Below are 12192 nucleotides of genomic sequence, written 5' to 3'. Positions count from 1 at the left end.
GAGATACATGGGACCCACTAACGCAAACCACAGACAGGCAGATCAGCAAACTACTGGCAGGAATAACACTTGCATTTTCTTCCTTAACTGCATTTGCCCACGTTTCATTTTGTCCATGAAAGCTTTTCTTCAAAAATATGCTTTTATGCTACCAGAACTTCCATGTGTGATGTCAAGTTACAAGGAGGAAAATTGTTTTGTTGGTACAGCTTCTTTGGGAATTATTAGTACAGCCATAATAGGATACAATTTCCTCTGTTGGTACAGAAACAATATGCTCCACTTGCCTGGAGCCAGAGCCGACTGCAGCCGATCCCAACAGCAGTTCCTCAGCTCTGGGCACCTCCAAACTTCAGATAAGACAAATACTTTCTCTCCCAGTGGGTTAAGTCCAAGCTTCACTGGAGTGGGCAGGATTTCTGGAGGGTTTAGGATCCAAAAACAGCTTCCACCCTGTGAGAGTCATTCAGAAGAGGGGAGCAGGACCCGTGAGTTTGGGAGCCAGGAAAAGCCTCCCTCTGGCAGCACTGCGGGGTACCTGGAACCCCTGGAGCTGGCTGTGACACAGGGTCCAGTCATACACCACTGCAGCTATGTTTGCAGGACAGGTCCTCAAAGAGCCCCAGAAGAAACACTTTCCTTTGCCCAAGATGTCAGAGACATGATGTTCCCTGGCCTCCTCTTGCCAACACAACTCAAATATTAACCCAGGCACCTGGCGCTTGTGGCACAATCAGAGATAAAAGGGAAAAACACAGTTCAGATGCCATGCCATGGCCTAAAAATGATGCTTCAGGACAGGAAACATGGCAATGGATTCCTCTGTATTTTGTGCAGTCCGAGTCCCCATGTCCACAGCATCCTGGTGCTGATTCAGAGCACATCTAGTGTAGATCAAAACCTCTTTCTTCTGCCTAAACCTAGATCCATCTCTTGCTTTATCGTGGGAGAATAAGCTCTGCCAGGCTGGATGCACCTTTCTGTATTCTGTTTATTCACTGCCTCATAGAAAATGCTTCTGCTGGCAAGTAGGAACATCTCTATTAAAGGGACATGCAGTAAGTCACCAAGTCACTGGTTTAGATACCAGAGCTGGTCAAGAAAATACATTGTCTCCCAAATGTTCACTACAAATGTATAATCTGAGACCAAACAAAAATCCCTATTCTCCATTTATACAGCAGGGTTTCCTCCAGATGCGCAGTGGAAGCCCTTCAGTGGCAAGTGCCTCCTATTAAGTGTCTGCACAACACCATCACCAGGCCCTTGATTCTAATTGGCACCCTTGGGTGCCATTGTTGTGTGAATGAGCAATAGTCCATCTCCACTTCCTGATCCCAACAGCTCCTGCAGGCTCTGCTGCACCGTTAGCATCACCTAATTCGCCCCAAAACACTGGGCTTTGGAGAACAATTCCCTTCATACACTTTCCCTGGACAACCTCACAGAGCTGCCTTGGGCTCCATGTGTGCAAAGTGTCCCGGGATGCTGAAATAAATCCAAGATTGGGTTGTGTGACCCCAGCTCTGAGAGGTGTTCCCCTGCTGACAGCAGCCACAGAAAGGAAGGAATTGCATCTTTCTGTGGACAGAGCCATGTATTTCCTTTGCTGCTGAGTAGCTTGACGCTGCCCCCATGGCACAACACTTCCCAGGTGCCCTGTCCAGGTCTGGGGTCCAGCCATGTCCTGTCAGAGTTCCTTACTGAAACAAAGCCAGTGCAGGCCTTTCTTCCCAGTTATGTACTGATTTCCATGTGGACACAGCCCTGGCACTTGGGCTTCAGAAAGCCATGGTGTATGACAGTAGGTCTTTTACCCAGGACTGACCTGAACTTGTGAGCATGACCTGCTAAAGAGACACCAAACAAGCAATAAACCCCCCAAGTGACCATGGTGGAGCAGCTCCTTCCCTCAGCAGGGACAGCCAGACATTGCCACAGGTAATACTTCAGACACAGCTATGTCCATCCATGACCTACCTGTCAAATACAAAGCTAGGGATACTTCCTAGGTAGCACAATGGACAGAATTCAGTTCCTCCTGCACCTTCTTACAGACTTCTGAGCTAAAACAACTTAGATTGCATCTGTTTTAAAAGGTCTGTGACTCACAGAGCCATGCGTACTGCCCGTGTAGAGTACGTCTGGGTGCAAATTCAAATACCATACCCCAGAGCTGGATCAGGACCACGGGGTGATCCCCAGAGTGCAGCAGAGGGGGAGAATCCCCTCCCTCAACCTGCTGCTCATGCTGTGGGGGTGCAGCTCAGGACACTGCGGGGGTTTGGGCTTAAGTGCACACTGAAGCCGGGTCATGGGGAGCTTCTCCTCACCCAACACCCCAAGTCCTTCTCCTCAGGGCTGCTCCATCCAGACTCACCCAGCCTGATGAAGACACTAACTATGGAGATCCTCACCATGTGAATGAGAGCAATTACAAGATATTTAATAAGGAAAGCAGAGCTGAAACTGTATTTAGATTCAACCTGCAAGGCACATCTGCCTGCAGGCAGGCACTAGCTCCCCTTTGGCATGCTCCAGGGTGCAGTGGTCCCAGCCCTAATCCAGGTGTCTCAATGCACTTTGAGTTCATAAAGCAGCTCCCAGCTATGCCAGTGCTGTAACGGGAGAGTCTCTCTTTGCAGTGCTTCAGAGAGCAGCTCCTGGTGAAACCTGTCACCCTGCCAGGCAAACAGGCAGCTGAGCTGCTTTTTAGCTGCCCAGGGACCACACCAGTGGGCATCAACAGCAGTGGTACCAGCAGCAGTGGTACCAGCAGAGGAGATGGCTCAGGCACCACAGACTCCTCTCTTACCCTTAGCAGGGAGTGATCCCTACAGATCACAGCCCGTGCACTACTTCTAGCCCCAGGCAGTGGGCAGAGTGTGATACATCCTTACCCACTCAGTCCTCTGCACAGGAACTGACGGACAGCCAGACCAGCCCTCTTTGCTAATAAATTCTTCAACTGCCTGAAATCAGCAACCCATCACTTAATTGGGAATGATTCTTCTTTCCATGTAAGCCACTTAAAAAAGATGTAATTACACCCCAGGAGATGAAACACTCACTGTTCTTTAAAAGCTGACTGTAGCTCCTATTACCTGCAAGCACAGAAGAAAAACCTGCCAGCATCCTCCTTTGTGACAGCCCAACTGCAACTTTACCATGTTAATAACCATTTTTAGCCTGCTGTTGTCAGGAGTTTCCAGGGCACTCACAGTAACAGCCCTTAATGGGCACCTTGCCATCCGTTCATCCCAGTGATGAGCTGGATCTGACATTGGACCCAGTTCAGAGGACTGAATGAATGCCCTGGGAAAGGAAGCAGAGCTGCTTTGATCCTGTGAATACAGCGTTCCTGGAGAGTGCCACAGGCTGCTTTTAGATTCCTCATCTGTCCACACAGCCCAGGCCAGGCATCAGTTCATGTTACAGCACTCCTGTTCCCCGTGCCTTGCTCCCTGCTTGCAGGATAGGATCTCCCTTTGATGTCCAGGGCACCAGGATCCCTTTATTATGCTGGTCTCTGCAAGAACTGCACGGTGAGATGCTCTGTGCTGCATCAGCCAGCCCCCCTCAGCTGACCCACATTAATCAAGTTAAACTCTTGCGGCCTCAACACAAAGGTCATTAACAGGCTACAAACTGTCCTAAACCTGCTCTTTCCTTCAACCCAAAGCCCTCGTGGCATCACTTACGTGACCAACAACAAATCAATCCTGTTTCACCTACTGTGACCCAGGACTCGCAGCCAGCAAAGCCCACCCGTGCCACCACGCTGCTTTCCAAGGAGCTCTCACGTGCTCCTCCTGGCCCTGGGCTGAAACACAAAACTCACTTCAGCAGCAAGGAACCTGAGTGCTAATGGAGGACTTGGCCAGTGACCTGAATGCTGGACCTCAGCACCAGCAGGACTGAGCTCAGTCATGCGGAAGATCCCAGTTTAATTGAGGCCTATTCTGACCTTCACAGTCCTCAAATTAAAATGTATTTAAAGCTTGCAAAAGGTTTGATTCTTCTTCATTTGAACCTCCTAAGCCCTGCTGTCATCTGGATCTAAACCAGGGTCCAAATCCCTCTCTGAGCTCATGTGGTGAGAGGTGGGACCCTGGTTTAGCACTCAGCACATCCAACCCAGCTCCTGCCTGCAGGAGGCAGAGCCAGGCTGCAGGACTGCTGATCCTGACTGCCACAGGTTAGGCGTGGGCAGGTACTCACATTGCTCTTGCGTTAGCCAGAGCACACAATGCAAACTTTGTGCCTGTGTTATGCTTTTGCCCAGCTGTTACCTGATCTGCTGTGAAGGACAGCAGCCTGGCTAGACTGCGCCTGACCCAGCTAAGCCCTGCCACGGCACACTTAACCCTTTCTATTAATTTCACCAAGTTTGAACCGGTAAAGGAAGTTTACCCTGGATCTGTGCGCAGTGGCTGTGACAGTTTGGAGCAAACATACTTAAAACTAGATTTATTTCTGAGCTCTGACCTGAGTGACATCCCGTGCCTGGGAAGGATGGGTGCTTCTGTCCCACTGCCTGCACTTGAGGAAACCAGTGGCAACAGGAATTACACTTCAGGCTTCCCACTGGGAGCCCACAGTCTGCAATTTAGGATCTCATCCCACCTCCCGCACACTGAATGTGTTTGAAGTGGGAGGCTGTCAGTCAGCCTCTGAAAGGGTAGACCACAGCCTGAGGCATGGTCCTGGACTTGGACTGAGCCTCAGTGGCAAATAACATTTATTGTCCCCATATTGGCTCAGTATTAGGAGCAACTGGATGGCTGTGGGCTTTCAAATGGAGATAAACTCATGCATAAGTACTTCTGAACAGCTAAAGCCCAGCTGGATGGTCATCTGTACAGGCAGGGTGGCGAGTCCTCACATTTTAGGCAATGTTTAACTTCTCTGAAGGACCAGCTTTACTTTTGCCTTTCCCCTTTACCATGCAGTGACTATTTAATACTGTTTCAATGGTGATTTTTAAGAAGCACCAGGAGATGCCCCATCCCTAGCAGTGTTCAGGGTCAGGATGGATGGGGCTTGGAGCAACCTGATCTAGTGGAAGGTGTCCCTGGCCATGGCAGGGGGTTGGAACTGGATGAGCTTTAAGGTCCTTTCCAACCCAAGCCACTCTGTGATTCAATGATCTCTCAAGTCAAACCTGTGAACAATCAGCAATGCAATAGTTGAAGCAGTCCAGACAACCTTAAATCAGTCCTTCTAGGCTCATGCAATACACCAGCTCATCCCTACCTTCTTCAGTGCATGCAGAGATGCTCTAAGGAGCAGCTAGACTGCAAAACAAGGGAAAGTAGAGATGAAACCCTGTAACTGCCCCGGGGAAGCCTGCACAGAACTCATTCACCTGAGCAGCACAGACACATTTCAGCCATGTCAGGGACAGCAGCTGTAAAGCTGCAAATGCACGATAACCATTTCTTGTCATTCACTTGCAACCACATACCCCACAAGAAAACAAGGATCCAGTCTGATCAGATGGAGTTGGCAAAGATGTGAGCTACTGGAGTAAGGAACACGTGGCATACACTGACTGAGAGCAGCACACTAACCTGCCTGTCCCAGGAGATCAACCTGGGGCTCTGCTGTACAAACTTCTGCAGCATGACCCCCCAAAATCCAAACCTCACTGCTCTTACTGTCCAAAACTACATTTTTTCCTATCTTGGCTATACAGATTCATTACTCTAATTACAAGGCATTAATTCCTAATTGCTCAACTAATTTCTGTATTTGAAAAGGAAGAAGGATGTGGAGGGTGTTTACCGCACCCACACACCCTTGACCTTAAGCCTTGATGTCTACAGATGAAAGCAAGACAGAAGGAAAAGTTCCTTCTTCTTTCAAAGCAGAGCTCTGAGTTTGTGTCCCACAAACAGAGCAGGGCAGAAAACATCATGGAAGCTTCATGACATTGCAGAGAAGGTACCAAGTTTTGCCAAGAAAAAACATTTGTGGAAATGGGACTTCCAATTAAAACTTGATAAATCTGGGGAATAAATTTGGATGGGTGGTTAAAATAAACCAGTCTAACATCCTGATCAGTCTGATGGGGGAACACCTCTGCTCCCTAGCTTGAGGTGGAGCAACCTGTGCAGCTGAATCCAGCTCATCCTCCTGCAAGGGGTTTGTCCTGGAGCAGACCAGGGCTGAGCAGAGGGGTGGGGAACAGAGGCAGCTTCACCAAGCTGGGATGAAGCAAGGACTGAGGGAGGTGCTCATCTCCTCCTCACCAGCTGTACCACTCCTTTCCAGGGTGCTGATTTCATCCTGATTCAGGGAGAGCAAAACAAGGTAGAGCAAGAGAGAGCAAAATATCTCTACCTGCACCTACCTCTGTCTCACATGAGTCCTGGGAAGTGGGTATGGAGAGGCAGAAAGAGGCACACGCAGCTCACCCCATGGCTCCCAAGAGGTTGTCAAGGGTCACAGGCTCACTTTAACTGATGTTGTCCGGGCTCTGCTAGCTCCTACCCACATACAGACTGTCCCCAATTAGCTCACACCATGCCCCTGCTCTAGCAGGTAAATTAAAAGGGGGACAGGTTTTGGAAAGACATGTGGCACTGGGCAAAGGAGGGAATTTCGATCAGACAGGGATAAGCAACAAAGAGCCATACTCAAACCTCCCCTCTTCAGCCTCATGGGTGTACTTGTGCTAACACCATCCCTGCAGTACTCATGTACCATTTTAGAACCACTCTTTGAATCAACACGCTAAAGACCTTCACTTCTCCTTGCAGGAGGAGGACTGAAGGTACTGGTTCAAGCCTCCCTCACCCCTCAGATCCCTGCAGGTCAGGAAAAGACAGCCCTCCTCTTCCTCCTCCCCAGGCAGAGAGAGTGCAGGGAGAGAAGCAGCATCCAGCAACACCAGAAGCAGCACTTCTGCGGGGCTCAGAGGACTAACCCCACTGCCCAGCCCTACCTGCAGAGGCTCCTTCAGCTGTGGTGTCCCCCCAAAGATGGATGTGCAGCAGCCCACAAGCAACCTCCGGGCACTTCAGCCCCCCCGGGCCGGCAGTGGGTACCACGGATGGCAGCAGAGGCGGCTGTGGGTGAGGCTGAGTGTTACCTGCCAGGGCTGAGAGGGCTGGCTCTGGAAGCCAAGCCTTGTTTTGAGGAGGAGACTTGGGTGTGTTTTGCCCTTCAGGGAAATCAAACAGGTTTCTCCTTACAGGTCTCCCCTCCCTGTGAGCTCGCCTCTACATTCCTCACATTCCCCAGCAAATGCCATGTTCCCCAGCCCTGTGCTGGGATGGGGCAGCACAGAGAAGTCCCCCAGCTCTCACCGCACTGAATTTCATCCCAGGCCAAGCACTCCCAGCCCTGAAAGAAGGGGGCAGCAGCCACTCTATGCTTACCAGGTACCAGCAAGCTCTCGAGTCTCAGAGCCGCTTGCAGGGGTGGTACCCAGGTAGCAAGAGGGACTGGTGTAATTAGCACCCAGCAGTGATTGTCTAGTTGTAACTAATTAAATGAGGTGCACAGGTGTGAATATCACTGTTCACTGCAGAGGAAATTGCCAGGTACACTGCTCCTCCTCAGCTCAGTTCCCCTTCTAATTGCTGTGGTCACACAAGATCCCTGAGGCCCAGCTTTGGTGGGCCTCTGAATGGACAAAACAGGACCCTTGAACACACATTTTGCCAGTTCCTAAAGACTGGTGGTTGGGGACATGAGTTTAGAGCACATGTGAGAAGCCAGGTCTTCAGCCCAGCACTGCTGCACATGAGAAGGTGATGAAGCCTCAGCCAAGCATCTCTCAGGTCCTCTTCCCACCTCAACACACACTTTCTCCTGCCCCATGCACCAACCGGAAGTAATACCATGCCTGTAGTAGATGAGCTGCTGGAGAGAAAGACTCCAGTTCTCTCCTTGCAGCAATGTGATGGATCTGCTGTACAACAGTGGGCAAACCCCAGCAGGCCAGGCTGGGATGTGCTCTAACAGGGATAATCGCCCATCCCTGGCTCCCAGCAGCACAGGGAAGATAAGGTCTGAAAAGCCCTGATGTCAATGTTGTTACTCTGATCCCAGATCTTTCTCTCTGATGTACTCAGGCTGAAACACCACAAGCTCAGCTGAGCTTCCTTCCCCAGAGGCTGCTGGTGATCCCAGGTGAGATAAGGGCAGGCGAGCAGATGTAATATCCACAGATCCACACCCTGAGCTGGGAGTGGGCACAGCAGGGTGTCCAACCCAGGAAAACACGAGGTATTTGAAGTGGGCTGTTTAAAACACAGCCAAGACCCTACCTCTGTGAAGCATCCTCTGCTTCAGGGCTCCAGCTGACAGTGCAGCTTTATTTTCAGTAACCCCTGAGTCATCCCATCGTTTGCTGAAGGTTTGTTCAGGTTCTTTCCTGAAGAGTGACTAACAGGCTGGCCAGCCTCTCGGGTGCAGGAGGTGCTCTGCCAAGTGAGCAGAAGCGACACCCCAGGCTCTAAGGACTACGCTTGTTTTCCAGTCTGAACACACTGATCCACAATGAACATTCAAACAAACAAACAAAAAAGCACCTATCATGAGCACCTTGATGTTAAAACACCAAAAGAAATGGATAAGGAGATGCTAAAACAATACACACAGAAGCTGAGTGTTGTTTTACTACATGCAGACTAGTCTGTTGAACTGGCACCCACAGAGGCTAAACATCAGCTGTCTTATTAGCACTCAGAGGAAAGGAGCACAGCAGGAACTGCTGTTATAATTAACTAAGAGGAGATAGGTGCAGCATGAAGTAACATTTTGTTATAAGCTGGAAGATACAGGCCCAAGCACATGTACTTCCTAAACTTCCTAAGACAGGTCATGGTCAGGGGTGTGGTGGCAAGGGAGAGAGGCAGAAAACCTATTTCCAAGCTGGCAGCTCCATCACAACAACTTAGGTGAGCAAGTTGTTAGTGAAAGACACGCAGCACAGCACGTAGCCTGGTCAGATACAGAAACAAGACTCTTCTCCTCCATGTGAACCACCATTCAAATCTTGTCAGATCAACTCTCTAAAGCCTCCTCACTCTCCAGCCTCCTCATGCCACTCAAGGCCCTGCTGATCCAGCACTGACCTGGCACAGCCTTCATCTGCTTCAGGAATCAGTTCCTTTGCTGCTCCAGTCTGAAACCTGTATCAGTCCCATGGGGGTTCTCCACACTGTCCTTATCCTGCAGCAATGCTCCTGAGAGAAGGGGCAAAAGCAGACGTTTTAGTTCACTTCATGTACCCACAGCTTTCTTGTGCAAACACTACCCGGGTAATTTCAGCTACTGGCTAACACAGCAAGGCTGCTGCACAGCAGCGCTTGCGTGAAGGACATCATTCATCTACTCACTGCTGTACATCACACCAGCCACATTCAGCTTCTTGGGAGTAAAACAAGAGGAGAGTTAACACTTACCTGGGAAAGACCATGGAGAACTATGACACTGCTACAACTGCCACACATGGACAGTTTACACTGGAATAAAAGGGATTTTATTCTGCTATATCTACTCCCCTCTCAACTTATTTCGCATTTCAATGAGGTACATTAAAGAAGCCATGATCCAGTTGTTAATGCAGCCCTGGGGAAGGGCAGCAGCACAGCTTCTTCCCCTTATGTGCATGGTCCTTCAGTGCAGAGGTACCTGTGTCTCCTGGCAGTGCACTGCTCCGCTATGGCAATGCCTACGCTTCAGCTGCTGCCTTGCATGGAAGGTACCAGCTTATCCTTGTGGCTAAATCCAAGACCTACCCAGCAGTTGTCTCTCTCCTGTCTGTTTCAAAGCAGTGTCACCCTTCATTTCAGGGGAGCTGCTTTCATTTACAGCAATATAATTGCCAGGAGAATCAAGCTCACGCATCTCAGAGACTCAAGGTCTGCACAGGAGGATCACCAAGGGCAACAACACGTCCCTCAGACACTGCACCCTTGTCACCATTTAGCAGATGGCTGCCAAAAACTGCTTCTACAGAAAGAGTAAAGCTGGGAAGCTCTTAAAGCCATAGGTGCTGCCAAAGAGGAGCAGAAATGAATGTTCCAAGGACAGAATGAACATCGCAGACCTCTCAGGGAGTGGGTGTCCCAAAAGAGAGCACTTCAAAAAGCCTGGAAAGAAGAAGCCTCAAGAACAGTTGTCTTCCAGGACTGGCAGAACATGGAAAGGGACCTTCTGTCTTCCTCACATGGACTAGGACAACACCAGAGAGTCAGGGACAGCAGTTAACAAAGGATACACTGTATATATGTATATGCTTGTCAGTATACAAGTAAACCACAGCTTTGCCTTATTTCCCAGTGAGGACAGTAGAACAGGAACACACTTTCCTTTTCCCTTTTTTTTCCCCTCAGTAGAAAAGGTTTTTCATAAGCTTTGCTCAGTTGACAACAACCACAGCCAACCATCCAGACAGCTTACCTTTAACTGGAGCTGCTGTGTCACGACAGTTCACAGTCCTCCTACTCTGCAAACAGAGCTCAGCAAAAACATATGTGGTGCACAGCAGTTTAAGCAGTTCAAGACAACCAGTCCCAAACAAGCCTTTGTGGGTTTATCCCAATTAAGCCCTTAGATAAACCACTCTTTCCAAGCTATAGCTGGATGTCACTCACACCAGCAGGCACAGAAACCCTGATGGGTGGTTTCCTTCCTCCTAATTACAGGAGCATGTTCAGGTTTTAATGACATGGCGTTTCAAACCCACAGCAGTGGCCAGAGGCAGGAGGGTTTTGGAAGCAAGCAGCAGGCCTGGGTGACACCTGGGAGAGCCCCACACCACAGGGCCACCAAAACACAGCACCACCAGGTACCTCCAGAGCAAAGGTAAAGGTGACGTCCGGTCTGTCTGTAGGGGAAATCAGTTCACTTTAGGCACTTGACTGAGACAATCAGATCAGGAGCATCATCTCAGCTTCCAGAAGAGGCTTGGGATAAAGACTCCAGATTTATGTTCAGCTTGGAGAAGAGAAGGGTCCTTAAGGGGAGACCTGAGAGCAACTCCCAGTGCCTAAAGGGGGTACAAGAAACCTGGAGAGGATCTCTGGACAAGGGCCTGTAGGGACAGGACAAGGGGAATGGCTTTAACCTGCCAGAGGGGAGACTGAGATGAGCTCTTAGGCAGAAGCTCTTCCCTGTGAGGGTGCTGAGGCACTGGCACAGGGTGCCCAGAGAAGCTGTGGCTGCCCCATCCCTGGCAGTGTTCAAGGCCAGGCTGGACGGGGGTTGGAGCAACCTGGTCTAGTGGAAGGTGTCCCTGCCTGTGGCAGGAGGTTGGAGCTGGAGGAGTTTTAAGGTCCCTTCAACCCAAACCAGTCTGGGATTCTATGAATTCATTCAGTAGACAGTGTGCATGTAGGTGTGTGTATAGTGGGAGTAAAACTGGGCCTTTCTGCTACAGTCTGATATGCCTTCGAAGTTAGGAAAACTGTAACTCTTACCAGGGCAAGAAGTAGCAGCTTTTTCCAGGTAGCAGCTACAGGTTAAACAGTGACAAAGTCACCATGCTTCAGGAGAAAGCCACCAAACTCAGTCTCCTTGGCAAGACCAGCCTCATCTGGAGACAGCACAGCCAACCTGCACACCTCTGGAGCAAACCCTTGACTTCTTCAGTCGAGAAGCAGAATCCAAGAGGGGCATTTGCTTCCTCTGTACCAGGTTAACAGCAAGAGGGTCTGGCTTGAACCACTCAAGCAGACCAGGAAATGGATTCTCCCCGAACCTCCTTCACAAGAAAAGCACAAGCCCTCATAAAGCTGTTTCACCCTCAGCACTGCTTGATGCTTGTTTCACTGCTGTTTGCCTCTTACATTCTTAGTGCAGTGCAAAGCAGATCATTTGGGATCAGCGAGACATGAGAATTGCATCACACAAGGAAGCTGCAGCCACAGAAACCACTTGCAGGTAGGAGAGAAGGTGGAACAGCAAAGGGCTTAAAGGGCTCTATTTAGGTACATAAATAAATAAAGAAGAAACAGAAGAGACTTCACCACAAGAACTCCCCAGGAGAGATCATGGCAAGTATGACGGTACTTGCATCAAGAAATAAACAGAAAAATTGAGGACTGACCTGCAAACCAGACACTTTCCAACAAGAGTGTTTCTGTTTGAGGCTGGGGTTTGAACACTGCATTCAACAGAGGAGCTCTAAACTCCTTGGAGTCCAGAGGCTGTCCAGAGGGAATCCCTCAGCCC

This window comes from Psittacula echo, assembly GCF_963264785.1.
Source record: "Psittacula echo genome assembly, chromosome: 8".
In the NCBI taxonomy this organism is placed as follows: domain Eukaryota; kingdom Metazoa; phylum Chordata; class Aves; order Psittaciformes; family Psittacidae; genus Psittacula; species Psittacula echo.
The sequence above is the reverse complement of the archived record's forward strand: the minus strand, read 5'-3'. Positions refer to the sequence as shown.